Source organism: Malurus melanocephalus, unplaced genomic scaffold, assembly GCF_030028575.1.
Source record: "Malurus melanocephalus ecotype Western Australia unplaced genomic scaffold, MMel_1.1 scaffold_47, whole genome shotgun sequence".
Taxonomy (NCBI): domain Eukaryota; kingdom Metazoa; phylum Chordata; class Aves; order Passeriformes; family Maluridae; genus Malurus; species Malurus melanocephalus.
In genome coordinates, this window is record NW_026623279.1 from 1,647,676 (window position 1) to 1,666,446 (window position 18,771).

An 18,771-nucleotide genomic window follows, 5' to 3' on the forward strand; every position below is an offset into this window, starting at 1 on the left:
GGTGAGGGTTATTTCCATGTTCTGATGCATCAGACCWTGGCGATCTGAATGAATGTAGCCCAGGTGCCTTGGTTATCCAAATGTAAGAGCTGATCACAAAGGTTTGACGTGAAAATAGCAGTCTTCATGTGGTGGTGCACTGSTTATGCTCTCAGCACATAAATCTTTCTGTATATTGGCAGATAAATGAACTTGGTGAYCTTCTAGGTCTTTTCCATCTCTCTCTTACATGATTGTCCATGTTGAAGCCCTAGGGCATCACTGTTGTTGCGTCCTTCTGAGCCAGCTGGCCTCAGGGAAGGAATCTGTCTGACAGTGAGTAGGAGAGCTCGCCAACTGGCCATGAGTTGTGTGCTGGCTCGGGAGACCCTCCTTCACGCTTTTATAGCCTGCAGAAATGGGCCTCTCTATTACCTGAGCCCATGATTGTTTGAGATTGGTGGGCTTTCCAACGACCCAGGGATAATAGCCTTGCACTTTAGTGTTCTGCTGCCCTTTAAATCTGAGGCGTAGTGAGAGCAAAGAGTGGCAGTTCTTGAAATAATGTGGAAATGGAGCCAGCCTGTGATCTCTGGACATCTAAAACAAGTGGGGTGCAATCCAGCACACCGTAATGATGGACCAGTGTCTTCCTCTGCAGCCTCAGAGGTCTTCACTGTAACTGGAATATGCTCTGTCCTACTGCAGCTAAATAGGAAAGGTAACTGGCATTCCTGCTGGCATTGTGTCTTGAGGTGGATTCCAGTGTGGCACAGGGCTTTCAGGCAGAGGGAGCCTGTCTCCCCCATCACCAGTGCACTCAGATTAAAATAGGTGTGCAGCTCATGAACTGGGAGTGTTAATTACCACTGTATGAATCTTTACCCTTCACTTTTTTGGAGCCAACATAGCAATGGCTTTTAGAATATTACTACAGTGAAAAAAAGAAGCCTTTGAATCCAAAATACCATCTTTTCTTTTTGGTGTATACACAGACTTCCAGGTGTTGTAGAGGAAAGGGTAAATGTGTAGAGATGACTCTCTCTTAAAAGGATGAAGAGATAATTAGGTTGGTTAAACAAGAGGATAGCAGAAGTAGAGCAAACAGATGGAAAAGTATGTGAATAYAGCAAAGAGAGAAGCTAATATCTGRAGAAATGGCCATATTCTGAAAAATGACTAGGAATTTTGGTACCCATCTCTTACTTTATTTTGCATGAGCATTAAGCTTCTGGAAATAGTCACAACTGGAAAGGCTCTTTTAGATTACTGAATCACTTCTTATGGTTTTAAAGACTTTGACCCCAGTCTGACATACTAGAAGCTCTCTGTCACTGAAACTATATGGTGTTGGCAAACAGAAATATGGGTTGCCTGTGTGCTACATGTAGAGGATACTGAAGGAAGCAAGATGAAGGTGCACTGACAATACAGAGCCAGGTGGAATGTGATGTACTCTCAACTTCCAGATCATAGAAGGAAGAGAATATTGAGTTTTGCATTGCATGGGCACAAAGGCCTTACAGACAAGCAGCTCTGCTGAGTCAGAACCGAGAGGTCTATACAGCTTTGTATAAATATCTTGTAATCTTATTTACCACTCTGTATTTATTACCCCCTTCACTACTGTGATCAGTGTGACATTTCTTCTGTTAACAGTTGCTCTGAGAATATCCTTCTRTGTCTCGTGAGCCACAAAAGCTTTCTGATATGTTTTATATGCCACAATAATATCTAGACTTACATTGATATAAAGCACCTTTGGATGCTGAGTTCATATTCAAGGAAAACCACAAAGTCAGCCTAYATCAGGGTATGTTAGTGTAAGACCATGTCTTTGAATAGCTAATTCCTGTGCACCACACTCTGCACTGCCCTGATATCTGGTGATTAAATAGCATTTTTTAAAGTGGCACTAATATTGTGCATCTCTTGGCAGAAGTTCTTAAAATCTGCACCGATTGTAGTTGTTCAGTTAAAGGTAAGTATGCCCCTTAGGAGAGCTGTGAGGGAAAACAGCTTATCTGCACACACCTGAAACTGAAAGAGACAATTCACTGGAACTTAATTGGCTGCATGCAGGAAAGACTAATGATGATTCTGCATTCCATTGGCAAAGAAATGAGGTAGATGGCAAAAAAAGCTCTTATTATAGTGCCTGGGTAGTAGAAATTTATGGGAAGCTTGTTATGCTTTTGCAACCCGTGATGTCTATTCAAAATCTTTCCATAAGGTTTTTGAGGGAAAAAGCTTCACTACTGTATGTAATCTRAAGAAAAACGACACCTGCATCAAWTCTGACAATGACTTAATTTCTGCCATGTCATATCCTAACTTCTGCAAATGTACTGTTGCTGTAAAGAAGTAATTTAACCTTATTTGCAGTGTTTTCACAGTAAAAGGATGCAGAGTGGGAAAAGGAAGGAGAAGCAGCTATCTTATGTTGATGTAATACTGCCAATAAGGAAAGAATAAAATTACTTCTGTCATGTCTCCTCTCAGCTTTGTCTTTCAGCAACTCTTGCTGTTCAGAGGAGCTTAGCTGTGATTTTGATCAGAGGGTGAAGGAGCTAGAACAGATACAGTATTGACCAGAAGGATGGAGTGCTGGCTGAAKTGTCAGAATTTGGAAGAGACTATCCATTTTAGTAAAACATCTCTCTTCAGCAAGGGGCATAGGGAGACTTATGGCTTTGACTAGAGCTTTTTGTAGTCAGTGTCTTAAAGTATCTCGTTCCAGCTGATAACCAGTAGGTTAGGTAAGTGGTGAAAGGGGATTAACAATCAGGAAACCAGTTTTGGTGTTTCATCTTTATATTATGATTTCCAGTTTCCTCGGACTTCCTTAGCTGGAGCTTTTAAATTTAAATAGTTCTGCATGTTTTTGGTTTTTTTTCCCCACCTTCCTTGAACTTTTAACTTACGAACATTTGTGGCATAAACCTTATCGTCTGGCAGTTAGTGACATAGCTTGGCTAGATTTTGTAAGGAAAAAACCCAAAGTTCATTCATGAGCCTTTCATCTGCTAATTTAATTTGATGACCTCTGTTTCTTTTGAGGAATATGTTGAAAAATCATTCTTTATTTGCTTCCTTCACTTGTGATTTTGTAGACATATATGGCATTTAGCATAAATGTCCAGTTARTTCTTTCCAGGCCGAAGACACCTTTTCTTTTTAGTCATTCTTTATACTGCAGCTGTTCCAGGCTTTTCATCAAGCTGGTCATCCTTCCTTGTGTTTTGGTTCTGCTGTCTTTTCTGAGAAGAGCCAGCCATACCTGTGCACAGTGTTCAAGAGGCAGATGAACCTCTTGTTTAGGTTGTGGCCTGATGGTCTTTCCTCCTGCCCTAAAAAWTTCTAAAATTTCACTTGCATGTTAGGCTAGCCCTGAGCACTGAGCTTAGATTTCATAAGRTTTCTACTATAATCCCAAAATCTGTCATGTGGCATGTCACCTATTTCAGATCCCATCCACATGTATGTCATGGAGAATTGTTTTAAGCAGGTAGCAAAACAGATTCCCTTTGTCATTTGGTCATGATATTGTTAGTCATTGGTAAYTCTGGTCAAATCGTTTTTGTATTTTAATTTCTTGAATAACTTGKTGACATCTACAAACCTTGATGTTTGAATTCAAATTAATTTCTTGCTTTTTATGGATCATTTGATAATATGTTGGACAGCAACAGCCATGGATGTGGAAAAGGTCCCTGCAGGACTTCATTGAATCTCTCCTTTGAAGAAATTATCCTCTTCCTTTTCTTTTACCTCATTTCTGCCCACCTTCCCCACCACCACTAGTCACTTCTAGTTTTCAGCCAGAGCAGTGTCAATGGGGGAATTTTCTGCAGTTCAAGAAGACTTTTTTCACAATGATCTCTCATGTCTGCATGCACAGCAATTTCTTCAGATGTCTCTAATGTATGAGAAACACACTTCTTTTATAAAAACTGTCTTGGTCTTTCTGCAAAAAAAAAAGGTCATTTGGCTGTTGGCAGTAAGGGGCATTCAAAAACTGCAAATTCATTAGCAATTAAAACCTAAGGCTACTGAAAAACTAGTTGTGAAACAGAATTTTGTACTTTATTGTCACAAAGCTGTGGCTTTAAGAAACACACTGAATATYGGGGCATTGACTGAGTTGATTCTCAGATGTAGAGATTCTCAGATGCTTACTTTCAGGTGCTTATTTTAAAATGTTTTGGTTTGTGGTTTAGTGGAAAATATGCTTCTGATGCAGAYTTTATTTGAATGCCAAATCCAAAAWTTCARCACTAAGCCATTTTCAAGTTGTTCAGCCTCATGTCAGAAGCAATGGTTGYATTACTTTACAGAGGGTAATAATCTCAAAGGATTTTGGCCAAAAGACCGCATTACCAGAAATGCTCTATACTAGGGGCTAGAAGAAGCATAGAACCTTCTGAATCTGCTGTAGGAGATGATGGTATGTCATCCTCTAGATACGTTTTTTTCCTTCCCATAATTCCAACTAGAAGAGCTGCACATCATTGCTTAGAAACTCTGTGCCCATTTAGCACCTGTGGAGAAGTAGTGGCATAGTAGAACATAGCAACATGTTCTAARTTGCTCTGGGGGAACTGATTAATTCAACCTGTAGATTTTTTGTTTCAAAAGACAGGGGGTATCTCCCTCCATTTTATCCCAAATATTAATGACATTTTACAGAATAAAACAGGACTAAATGATCAGATCCACTTGAAGATGATTTTAGCTRCCTGGCCCTGGTCAGAGACCTCAATAGTCTTCTGGACTGTCTGTCCCCTGTGGATGGAACAGTGGACACCAGTAGCAATGACTGGCTTGCAGAATGATTTTTTGGTGAGAAACTACTGTGCAGTGAAAAACAGTCCTATGAAAATGCATTCCATGGTAGCAGAGCAGCAGTTAAATCCTATGTCTGCCTACTGGGAGATTCTTAATAKTTAGGTTGTTGCCAAACTTCTAATACAAAACAAAAAATGAACCCATTCAAAGAGACTGAGGTTCAGGTGAGCTTTCTCATTAAATTCAACTTTTTATTATTTTTCACACATATATATTTTTTTTTTTTTTAAATTTTTGCTATGCCTGGATTTACTAGCAGTGCCATGAGGCCACTGTAACATTTGGAGCGGAGGAGATGTACTCAGCATTTCTGGCGTTCCAAGGTATTGGCATGTGACTGTCCATGCTGTGCATTAAGTCTGTGCTGGAGGATAGGTAGCTAACTAGGTGGGCTGGGGAGTCATTATGCAAGCTAACTTGCCTCTGTGTCATTTTGTCAATAGAGGTGTTACAAAAATCAGTAGTAAGCTCTTTGGGAACTGGGGCTTTGCCAGACAAAAAGAATTAACAGCTTCTTGAATATCAGCAAGAGAAATTGGGTCATCTGAGGAGTCARCCATGTGCTCAGATATAGATGGTAACTGTAGTTTATTTAATAAGAGAATTTAAGATAATTGTGAAGAAGGCTGCAGGAGTGAACGTTTTCCAATATACAAAAAGTATTAATACAGGTTTTTAGGCAACAAGTTGTCTGTCTRCTCCATTTTAAGCATAGGGATGTGCTTTGCTACCAGAAATGTTGTTCTTTTTTGCTTTACCTTATTTTATACAACACATCTTTTTGATAAYTTGTCTCCTACTCTGGCTACATGTAAAATATCCCACTGGCTTGCTCAACTCTTGAAGAAGCATATCATCCTGGCTGGTGAAATTGCTTCCTGTTTATAGAGAGCAGTGTTACATGCCAAATCATACCAGGAYATCCTGAAACTTGGTATCTTATTTTGAAAAATTAAATGGGAAATTGATTGTTCCTTAGAGRCTCAGCTCATGGGAATAATCCAGAACAAGAAAAAAAAAATCATGATTTCCTGTAACAGTAGGAGAACAAAATGTGAGGTTTATGTGAAATGTTCGAACTAATGAAGCTGCAACAGAAAAGTAGCGTTTATGTATTCAGAAATTTTGGAAAAAATKTACACTGAATTCTGTTTGTTAGCATTCAGAAGCCTTTTTGATGGCTAAATTTCCAGTGTGGTCCAGCAGCTGGAGCAATGACWGATTTGTTTTAATATTTCACCACTCACTTTCTCTGTTCATAACTTCATAGTTTCCTTCCCTGTTTATGCTGTCATGTTCACCATTGTGAACTAGTTGGTGATAATTGATGTAGAAAAAAACGTTTTAATCATTGCTGTGTTTTGTTGAAGGCCTGAGGGATGCAAAAACCTGAAAGAATGGGTGAGAGAAACATTTAGAGACGTTTTAGTGCAAATGTGGACTGTATATTTGTACATGTACTTTGTAGATTCTCTGTGCCATTCTCTGTGATTATATTTGAATAGGTAATTCCGTAATTCTTGTAAAGAGGTAGTTAGGAATATCAGTGTGAGCTTTGGAARCGTTCATGACCTGTAATCACAGATGGTGAGAAAGGGTTTTTCCTCATAAATTCATAGGCATGAAGAAGCCAGACCTTTTCTTCAGGAGGAAAGGATGAACTTTACACAGCCTCACTGTATTTCTTCCTTTCAAGAATATATTTGGCCAGATTTTAAAGCGCTCAGCTCCCATTTGGGCTTCTAAATTAAATGGCTGGATTTGCAAAAGTATTTAGCATCCTGCAGCTACTTTTATTCCCACATATGTACCCAAATGGGAGATGAGTTGTTTTGACAGTGTGGCCTGTTATTTGTCAAGTTGGTTGTGATTAAGGCTCAGAGCATTCCAGGAGCACTCTATTAAAATACTCATAGAGGAGACAACCTTATGGGGCCATTTATAAAGCTGTACTGCTGAGCCAATAGAAATGAAATCTGAAATTGTGCAACCACATCGTGTAAATGGAAGGATGAATGGCTGGTAGTTTTTCTTTTCCCCTGTTCAGAGAATACAGCTGAAAGTGAGAGGAAATTCAGGCAGTTGCAGCCACAAAAAAACTGTTAAGTTGTCAAAATTGGGGTTTGCTGCTTAAGTCCACCATGTGCTCCATTGACAGRTCCTGTGAATCTGTACTCTGAACAATTTGTGTTTCTAGGAATTTGCATTTACCTTGCCTTAACTCAAATTTTTACCACTGAGCTTGCCACAGGTATCTTTAAATCATAGCTGTAGCTGAGGCATTCCCAGATAGCACTGTCTGTGTACTCATGATGTGTCTGGTTTATTGGTGTGGACAAAATTATTGCCCTGAGCTGGGTATGTCTGCACGGCACAGTGAAGTGCTGGCTGACACGTCTGAGCTGGTGCTCACTTGTGGAGGCAGTTTAATTATGTCAATGTACTGATTGCACCAGGTGGATATATAGGATTTTACAGTTTAGAATTAGCCTGATTGTCTCTGCAGAGTGTGGCACAGTGTTTGAGACACAGAGCTAAGGCTGATAGAACTAGGAATTCAATCTGAATGTCTTGGATTTCAGGCCAGTGTCCAAATTAGTGTAATTTTTATTTTATTTTATTTTGTTTTATTTTATTTTATTTTATTTTATTTTATTTTATTTTATTTTATTTTATTTTATTTTATTTTATTTTATTTTATTTTATTTTATTTTATTTGTTTGGGGGTTTTTTTTGGCTTTTTGGCTCCTGTGATAGCAACCAGAAGTTCATTCATGGTCAGAGTTCATCCAATTAGGGCCTTTCCTGGCACTTCAGAGTTGATCTATTAACCTTTACAGTCAGTGGAAAGACTCAGCATCTCACATTTTTTACTAGAAGTGGATTGGATTCTTACTGAGATAAACTGCTTTTTCAGAGTGTCTGCAGTTACAGATAGCAATAGAGTTGGGGRAAGCAGTAGTGAGGCATTTTCAGAGTGGTACACAGTGAAATATGTTAAAGAGTGCGTACAATRTAAGAGCTGTTGTCTCTGAGGAGAKATGGAAGGTGAGCRTTCGAGCATCCATACATGTGCTGTCTAAACATTGATTCAGCATACTGGATTTGGTGTTTTCCAGTATAGCACTGCTAGTCACGGCATGTATTTTTTGGATCATTATAAAGCTGCCTGGTGGGATAACGTTGGAGAGGGAAAAATCCATGTGTACAAACTAACTTTGTAACAGTGTGAGTGTTTATGGCAAGATTGCATTACTTACTTTCTAGTTACAAAACTGCTGTGAGCATCATACCATACCTAAACTATAATACATAGTTTAAAATCACTACTGGCCATTATCTGATAGTTAATGCCTGAGGAAACTATAATTATTGCTATTATAAATTGTTTCTTTAGTGGTTTTGATTTCTCTTTTTACTGGATAGCTGCTGACAACACCCCAAGTCCCTTCAAGCTGGATTACAGTGGTTGTCAGAGAACCATTTTATGGCTCTGTATGTATGTATGCATTAGGAGAATGCATGTATACCTACTACACTATTTATGTGGGTGTTGCAAAAAGGATCAAGGATAAAAGGAAATTCTGCATTATGTTACAGCTTCTGCTATTGCTGCACTTTCTGGAAATAAGATAAACTAATATTTCAAATTTTTTTTGGACAACCAGGTATTTGTGATTCTCAGTGATAGTCATGTCATGTAATTGGGGTTGTTCAGCCTGGAGAAGAGAATATTCTGGGGACGCCTCACAGCAGCCTCCCAGTACCTAMAGATGCACTACAAGAAATCTGCAGAGGGGCTTCTTACAAGTGCATGTAGTGACAGGACAAGGGGTGATATCTTTGAACATAAAGAGAGTAGGTTTAGATTAGATATTAGGAAGAAATTCTTTACTGTGAGGAGGGTGGGGCACTGAACAGGTTGTCCAGAGAAGTTATTGATGCACCATTCCTAGCAGTGTTCARAGCCAGGTTGGATGGGGCTTTGAGCAACCTGGTCTAGTGGAAGATGTCCCTGCCTATGGCAGGGGGTTTGGAATTAAATGATCTATAAGGTCCCTCACAACCAAAACCATTCCATGGTTCTATTATATGAGGTAGGCATAGTATCAAAAGACCTATGTAAAAATAAAGCATTTTAAAYCTGCTGTTGCATTTTTCTATTTCTATTGCTCTTTTTCCTGAAGTATTATACATTTAATTTTACCAGATTTTCAGAATTTGTTTCTGGAAGTTACTTATCTCTGTTGTACAGTTTTGAAACTGCAAGCAGTATCATATGTTGAAATGTGGCTGTTTATTATATATTCTGATTTTCTATGTGAAAGGATTATTCACAAGAAAGAGATAAGGAAAAAATGGAAGAACGTAATGATTTGCTTCCAGATGTGAATTCTTTTTCCCCTCAGGGTATATATGCGAATGACAGATACTCAACAGTGGATAAAAGATCTTAATATTAAAAACAAAATGGGACAGGAAATATACCTGAGAAGCATAGTCTCTAAGAGACTCATCCTTGCTTTAATTTGCCCCCCTGAATTAATATTTTAACTTAATAAKATCTGCAAGAGTTGTGTAGTGATTTTCATTTGTCTTCATGTAGTGCAGKGCTGCTGTATAGAAAGCCATATTAATGTTTATAACAGGCAATTTTGTCAAGAACTACTATATAATCTAAGTCTGCATTAATTATTGCCCTTGTTAAAAGTGTAGCAATAAACCATCATAGATCTCTGTTTGTTTATATATCTATTAGACAACTGGTAACTATGGCAAAGTTGCTCTGTGTGTGTATGAAATGAAAAACCAAAGTCCAAACACATACTCAGTTTCATTATTAAATAAAGAATGGTGGGAGGCTTAGATGAACTACAAAATATAAAAAAGCTTTGGTCTTATGACAAAAGAAGAGCAATTTCATGTTGTTTATTGGTGTGGTCCAGCTATTGCATAATAGCCCCAGCTAGCCACAGTACACATAATTATGATATACCTCATAATCTCTATTACCATAATACATTTTTTTCCATAAGAGAAATTAGATGCATAGTGTTCTGTGGCTCACGATTTTGCCATCTTAAAGAGATGCTTAGTATTTGAGTGATGGTTGAATCACCTATTTTATACTTAAGTACATAATCCCAAGAAGGTTTAAATCAATGTGTTAATTGGTAAGTGATAYTGTAATTATGTGTATAATCATGGAAATTTTGAATCCAGATTATTTACTTGCTCTCARGAAATTAATCTACAGAGGTCATATATTAGATTGCTTGTTTATTAAGTGGAACCCCTGTAGTTACAAAGTACTGATTGGCTATAAGCTGAATGAAGCATTCTTACAGCTGTATTCAGCAGGTGTCAACAGTTCAAATCTTTGAGTGTGTATTGATCCAGATTCAAACAGTTCATTAATCTAAGCACACATTATATAGATTTTTCAATGCAATTTTGAAAGAGTTGAAAAATCGTATTGAATGATGAGAGATGATACTCAAATTATGTTTTTATGGCAAATCTCCCTTGTGCTTGTGACACAYTGAGATGAGGTTGGGTGCTAAAACTGACACTGTGTCTTGATTTTTATTTTCAGATGTACTTTCCAGTCTTGAGAGTAATTTCAGTGGGTGAAGTAGTCTTTGCCTGCTGGCAGTGCAAACCATCTGTTTTTCTAGCATCAGTTTTGTCACATACAGCCCCTGCTTCCTTTTAATTTGCTTGGACAGAAATAGCATTGGTACCACTTAAGAATCCCAGAGACATCCAGATATTCTTGGTGTTATTTCTTCTCCTTGGTCATGATTCTGGAATCTCTGGCAAGGCCACTGAGCACARATTTAAAAATAGGATGGCTCTAATGAAATCACGTAACACCTTGAACCTGTAAAGCTAAAGCATGTGCTTAGGTACTTTGCTGTTTCACGGGGAAAAATGCCATGAAGAGAATGCTAGGAGAAGCATTCAAAGGTATTTGGCTGGATTTTTCCTTCATCCACACTATTCTACCTGAGAATAGAAGAAAACTTGTCATTCAGATCCCTTGTCAARTGCTATTTTCTCACATATGAGGTTATTCAGAGAAACAGTATTTCCCTTTGTGATAAATTTCAACAGTTTCATCAGTTGGTGCATCTATAGGCTTTTAGTTTGGCAGTTGTAAGATTTCACTCCCTTTTTCTTCTCTGCTAATTGCTAGTATCTTTGTTTATGTGGAGGACAAAGAGAAGAAAGAAAGACATACTTCTGCTGTTATTAATGAGAAGAAAAGAGGGGAAAACTGTTCAATTTTAAGGGAAGAAAATGCAATATGTGTAGAAGCAGATCAGGTTTTTCAGGAGTTATATTTTTTCCTTACTGTGATGATCAAGCTAAAGATATACTTTCAGTCCTGCTGACCAATTTTGATTATATTGCTGTAATACCTACTATCATGTATTAGGATAGCAAGAATGCCTACTTAATCATTTACAAATGATAAGAGGTTTTTTCTTTTATTTTTCTTACTCCTTGTGGTTTCCTTTTTTTTGGCAATATTGTGGAAGTTACGATATCTCTCAGACACTTGTAATGCATATAATATGAATTGCAAAGCTTCAAAGAAGGTAACAATTTTTGCAATAGAGTGTTATAGATCTGATGCAATAAAGATACTGTGCAAAATCTGACCCAATTATCTTACAGTTTATACTCCTTTTATACTGGCAATGCTGTTGTTATTTCCTGGCAGTAATAACTAACTTTATATTATGTTTAATTTCACAAAGTACAACTTGTATTATACAGCTTGCAATATCTAATAAAAATGCAAAATTGTAATAAAGCCTATAAAATAATGGATAGGAATTTTTCAGAAGAGTTGACATGCCTGTCAAGATAATGCTGATAGAATTTCACATGTCTGCAGTAGGACACAAAATTAATTACCAACGAATCTGACATTGTTAGTCCTTTTTTTTCAGTTATATGATAGCTTCAGTGCTCTGGAAAAAAAAAATCAAAGCAGAATTTAAAACTGTTCTCAGAATGGCAGGTTTTCATCTAGAAATGTTAATGTATGTTAAACTTTAATTAAAAAGACTGCATATCATATCTTAACCTTTTTTCAATATAGCATAATTAACTGTGGTACAGATCCTATTCAAAGGTATATTATTTGATTGAAAGACTCTTTTAATGCAAAGGATTTCTGTTTTTCAGTAAATTATTGTCATCTTGTAATTTTGGCGAGCTGAGCATACACACAGTGGTGCAATACGCAGTCTTCCGTAAAGTCCAAGGGTGTAATTCAGTCACAAAAATTGGTGACATTTCCAACATGAAATATAGATTGAGCACTTCATACAAATATAAAATACCAAGGTTCCTTTGTAACCTTTGTGTTTTTAAAGATATTTTATCCAGATATCACTACAGTATTGAAGGATGGGGGTCTGTAAATTGCTGAGTTCCAAGACCTGTTTTTCTCTCAGGCTGCCTCTCCTGTGCTGCTCCTGATTCYTGCGGATCCTTGCATCTAGATAATGTCTCCTTTCTTCGTCTTTCCCCCTGCCCGTGAAGGCACMCAGGATGTCACGGGCAGAAGTTTCCTGGAGCAGTGGCGATGTGCTGGRGGAGAGGCCCTTGGTGGCCAGATGTGCAGTGTCCCCGCACAGCTGGCGAGCAGAGCCCGCCSAGGCACCGGGCACTAGGTGTCACTGTTCATCCACCGTGGAACACCCGCCCGTGCATTTTTTGGGCTGTGAGTGTAAAGTAGCTGTAGGTGGCAAAGGCTTGTAAATTTAGTGTGTATAGTGCCACTTCAGATCATACAATCATGAACTTTGAGACAAACAGCAGCTGGATTAGTAAGCGTTTTCTCGTGTCGTTTAAACGCTGAGCATAGAGTTGAGAGGGAGACACCACCATGCCTTAATTGCTGGATTGGTGTGAGCCAGCTGTGGTCTGCTGTTCTCCAACTACTGAAGCCTTAACACACAGGTGAAAAAGGAGATTGCTCATCTCCATTACATTTATCAGCAAAGGGATGCCTTTATTTGTAGCCACTCACTGGAAGAACTGGATGAGAACTTCACTAGAACTTCATAGAGGAAGGTTGGTTAGATAGCATATGCTGTAGTTTCTCTCTTTAGTCACTCACTGAAGCTTGCCCTCTTCAGTGCCAAAGGTGAGCAGTAAAGGGGAAAACACAGGGCTGATACTTCCAGTATCCCTTTATGCATGCATTTAGACCAAGATTTATTTGAGAAGTACCAGTGACTAAAGTGAGTACTACAGTTGGACATTGGTGCTGCATATATTACATTAAAAGCTTAAAAATAGCTTCAGTAACCCACCAAAAACTGTGTTGGTGTGGATGTTGCTTCATCKGTATATTTAGAAGGTATTTGCTTCAGGTCTGCCCTTTCTTCTGTAAGTAGAGTTTTTTGACCAGGACACTTTTCACTCTGGAAAGAAGTATGTAGCTCTTAACATCCAGTAGCTGAAGTTAGAAAACTGTAACTACTTGTGCTGTATTTTTACATTTCAGTTTATCAACAAATTTAATTGCTTTATCATGTAGCAACTCCTATGTCAGCAGACATCTTTAAATGAAGGTGGAATGTTTTTCTGAAAGATACCCTRCAAGTGGCTTAGGAGGTACAGGCTTTGTGCAGGAGTTGCTAGGTCAGTTTTTRTGCACTGTCTGTTACATGAGACCTAAGGCTTTGTGTTGGTATCATGGCTTCACCGACAGATAATCTTAGGTGGTGTGCTGGTGTGTGACCTCTCTACTTTTCCTGTGCTGAGTAGAAAATCTCAGGCAGTATCCTCAYAGAATGGAAAAGACTAAAAATCGTYCATCTAATGTGGCTAAAATTTCAATTATACTTGGGGTTTTGTCTTCAGAAAGGTAATGCTCTATAAATACAGCCATGTTTCTTATTTGTTATCCCAATGTGTAGTGTAGAGCACCTTCTTCAATTACAAGAACATTTTTTTAATTTTTGAATTTGGCAAATGAAACTTGGGCTTGTTCTTTTTAATGTTTTGTCCCAGTTAGTGTAAGGTGGTTGAGAGAACAGGTCCATTCAACCCATTTTGGGCTTATGCAAAGGTAACTGATTTGATTTAGAAATTAGTTCTGGTGATGACCTAAAAGGTACGATAAGTTGAATTCTCTTGGGCTAGGTAAGCTTTTCAGAGCTGAGGAGGAAAAACCATATTATCATTAACATCACAGGACTGGATATTCACAGGATTGTGATAATTGTGCTRTTTGTGTGTAGAAGTGCATCTTCAAGCAGTAAGGATGTGGGTGACAAAAGTTAATTAATCAAAGTGCAGGATAGGCAGCTCAGCAGGACTCCATTTGACAGGTAATGCGTTGCTGCCAGGATCCCAGTGCAAACTAGAAGAGGGGCTGAATTCCCCCTAGACATGCTGAGAAATAAAAGTATTATGTTGTATCCAGTTAAATCAGGCTGACAGAACCTCCCTTAATTAAGCTGTAGTATCTAATGTGTTACTGTGTTACAAATGGATACTAYCCATCACCATTGAATTTTGGTCTACTGCAGGTTGGGTCAGCCTGTCCTCCACGGTGGTAAAATCCGGTAAGATGAAGAAAAGATTCAACATGGAAATTGGTTAGGCTGCTTTTCAGAGGATGTATGGAGAAATAACTTCTGTTGTACAGATACAGTTTAAACTCAAAGGTGATTGTGGTGTGGCCACCCATGTCAGTATTTCTCTGGTAAAGCCGGCTTCTCTCCTGTGCCATAGGGGAGATASGGAACCCATTCTGGGGGCTGCACTACTAAAATCTTTGCATGGCTGATCAGGATCCATAAGATGCCTGTCAGAAACATCCAAACTGGTCTCACCAGCCTTATTTCCTTCCCTAGCCAGGGGTGTGGGTAGCTCAGTRCACCTTGCAGCAGCACAGAGCCCTGTAAGGAGTCACAGGTGAGACACGTTGAGCCCTATAACCTGGAAGCTGCAGATAAGCTGCACAGCTGKGCTTTATCTGGAAAGGGCATCACCTATACCCTTTTGTAAGGTGTTATATAAGTTTAATGACCTGGCTCTCTCTCTTGGCCTTTCATAGCAACTGGAGGTTTGGAGCAAAGATTGAGTTTTTTATGCCTTGGACCTCAATTTTGGGYCCCAGCTTCCAAGCCTGGTGAAGAGCAGACTTCAGGTTAGTGGGTCAGAGATGTTAAAATTTTCTGCCCTGTCTGTAAGTAGAYAAGCTGTATTGCAGGTGTTTTAAATAGTGTAAAACAGGGTTGGGTAGTTAATGGAGTGTGGATTTTGAAAAAGCTTTTCATTTGAGGTTGGACTTTAAAAAAACTTGAAAACAATTGTCTGGATTCCTCCTGGATCCTTTGGAATCAGTAAATTCTGGATTCAGAATCTCTCACTTGTTCTACATGGGCAAGTCCTGCTCCCTCTTTCCTGACTGACCTGACTTTAGATGTGACATGACACTTCCTCTCTTGCACAGGGCTTTTTTCCCCATTTAGGGACCTACAGGTCAGAGGGARAGAGRAGTGTAGTGTTCCAAGCACAGTGAATAAAATACTGCTGCTACTTATGTGTTCCAAGAGTGGCTACGAACCATCGAGTTTGAGATAACAATCCCAGGACCAACTTCACTCAAAACTTGAATTTTATTTAACATTTATTTAAATAGTGAAACTCTTTGTTTGTTAAATTAACATTAAAGCAGGCTGGAAACTGGTTTACAGTCTCTGGAAAGCAGCCACCCATCACCAGTGTCATAAATTATGTCCTTTTTTTTTTACCAAGATATTGGCTGCCAGCTGAAAGGTTAGAAATAACTTACTTTATTTTCAAATGCAATTTGCAGTTTATCTAAGAGAGAAATGAACAAAACGGATGCAGCTGTCTTTTAGATTAACCCCACAGCGTTGTCAAGCGTRGAATTCTCAGGGAAGTGTAGTGCTCTCAGTATTACCCCTATGGAACAGGAAAACCTGCCTCTTTATGGCATCTGAGAGTTAAGGGGTGGAGGGATGTGCCTYTATTGGCAGAGAGCCCAGGCTGTTGTAATGACAAACCCCCAGAAGAAAGCAATGGAATAACTCCCAGGATATCAATTCAACAGAAGAATGATGCGTTTAGATGATGCAAACACCATTTCATGATGCAAGAGAAGTGGGGGACATGGTTTTTAAAGACTTCCAGTGCTAATTAGCGACATCAGAATTCCATATCTCTGGTTAAGTTGTACTATCTCACTTCAATCTTTGAGGAAGTTTCATCTTTCGGAGAAAAAGCACCTTCTGTTTTGGAAATTTTTGCTCCTCGTGAAAGTGCCAAAGATGTGAATATCTGAGGAACTGGAGAGCTTATATGGCATTTTTTCAATATATTTTGTGTTCAGCCTTTTTCAGTACAGTTTGTACATTTCTGCAAGTCAGTTTGTCAGGGAAAACCATAACACAGGAGAGTAAATCTTAAATTAATAGATCCAGTGACTTAGCATTCGTGTCAGCTTACCTAAAGTTATTTTAAAATGATACATAAAATGATGTTTAAAAACAGTGAGCCCCCTAGGTTGTTTAATTTTCAAATCCATCACTCAAGCTGAGATGGTTTACAGTGCATGTGACATAGCAGAAGAAGGATTACTGTACGTGTGAAGCATGAGGACAAAGATTACCGAGGAAACACTAGAGTCAGATGTAGCTGGGACTCATTGTTTTGTGCATAGAAGGTGTTATTCATTTACAATATAACTCCCTTTGATTTGACAGTGAGACTGAATCTTACAYCCAGCACACAAGTTAAGGCTGAAATACGATCTACAAGGCATGGATGCACGTTGTGGTTTTGTTTAGTGGTCACACAGCTGCATCATTAGTGACRTTTTATGTGTAGAGCTGCAGCAGGCACTWGCTTTGTAAAATACTTTCCTCTGKCATGTGCCTTTTTAATGTTMAAAGAAAACTCATGCAGTATCTKCTATCTTCATGTTTTGTGACATGGGGATGGAACTTGTGGTATAAGAACAGCAAACAGAAACAGGAGCTTTGCAGTGAGAATGTGCAGATCAAGTCCAGTTGCATTAGTGATTGTTGAATTTTTTTTATAAGGTCACTTACTGCTGCAGATTTTTAAATGGAAAATGCAAAATCATACAGTCAATCCTGAAAAATTTTCCCTSTGTGTTAGTGGCATATTCCTTGTGCTCAGGAAATCAATGCTGGTGATGTAATGGGAGTTTCTACATCATAGTGGTGTGTCATTCACACGAAGAGAGCATCGTGGGAGCTGGTGAGATTGATGTCCTCTCTAAGAATAGCACTGATTATAGAACAGATTTTCCCATATACAGAGCCATTTTTAATTCACTGCCTACTGCAGCTGCCASCCTGCGGAGATAATTCCTTCTAGCAGAATAGCTCTAGATTATTATAGGGAAATCAAATTTGCATAAAAGCGTTTTATCTCTCCCTTTTTTTCATGTCAAAGTTACCAAACATTCACTGCCAGATACTTTTTTGCRTGTAGGAAGAACTTTGTTAGAATTGCATGTTAAGTAAATTTTGTTAAGATCTTTCTGACTCTTTGTTGTTTTATGTATTTTAGAATGAATACTAAGCAGYTACAAATAGGTATTGAAAGGAAACAAACAAGCTTTTTAAAACAGAAAAATGAAAATGAAGAGCTGTTTTTACATATCTTGAGGAGCCCAAGTAGCCCSATTCACATCTACTTAGGTACAAGATCCCTGTGACCTCAGCAGGTCTTGCAGGATCGGTCCTGTGGTTTGAAAGTGTAATGTAGCCAACCATTGTTTAGAAAGCTGTGTAATCTAAGTGGGTATTGTGATTTACTGATGAGGAAACTGAGACAGAGATGAATTAAACAACTTGCTTAGAGTTACAAACGGAGGCCAGRGTAGACTTACAGTCTGCTGAACTGGAATTGGTTGCCCATGTGTTGGACTCTTCCTCACATTATGTTCTTTAGCACTTACTCAGATTTTTGAGGTCCAATGGCAAGAGCAAGTTTGTTGGATTTTGGCTGATATTTTTAATATATGTACATAACATAGCTAAGTGCAATACTGGGTATCTTAGAATCTGTATATAAGCCACTTTTTAAAGGTCCAAGGAAATAATGTAGTGAGGTCTTAGGGGGAAGAATGAAAATTTCTTGCAGTTTTGAAATCTAGGRTTAAAACTGTGCTTAATTTGTCTTTGCTTCAGCCTTGTTCCCAGGTCAGTGGAGTACCACTTGAAAGTATTAGTGTAATGTGTCTCCTCTGTTATAATCTSTAGAGTGACTTGTAGAATTCTGAAACGTCTCTGTGCAAGCTAAATATTTGAAGAAATCATCAAGGCATAATTCAGTTGCCTGAACTGAGATAGCTAAAGCCTTTACTTGCTAGCCCAGAAAGGKGCAGGCATCCCAAATGTAGCATGTTGGATCCCAGTTTGAGGAGATGCTCCCAGATGCCTTTGCATAGGCAACTGAGCCAAGGTCCCAGATTGACTGCAGAGCTAAAAAAGAGGGCTAAGCAGCAAAAATGTCCAGGAAACCAAKATGGTAGCTCATAACCTGGGTGAAAGCCATCAGAAGACCTATCAGTAGATGAGTCTAGTTTCAGATTCAGAATTTGCTGCCTTACTCCTCTGCAAACCCTGTGAGGAGGAATGGTAGGCATGATTAGGCAGTTAGACCCACACCACAACTGTGAATTTCTTGGTATGACTGRGCAGAGAGGCTGCATGGGAATTGATTTCTATGTTTTGCATTGTTAAGTCTGATCTTTGGGTGGAGTGGAGGCATCTGAAGCTGAAGCTTATCTGTCCCAGTGGGGCCTCCTCCCGTTAGAAGCAGATGAAATGCTGAATGCTCCGGGGAAAGTCCTCTGTGGTCTTCCAGCACATGCTCTGTAGGAGGTCTCAGTGGTTTGGGATGGAGGGG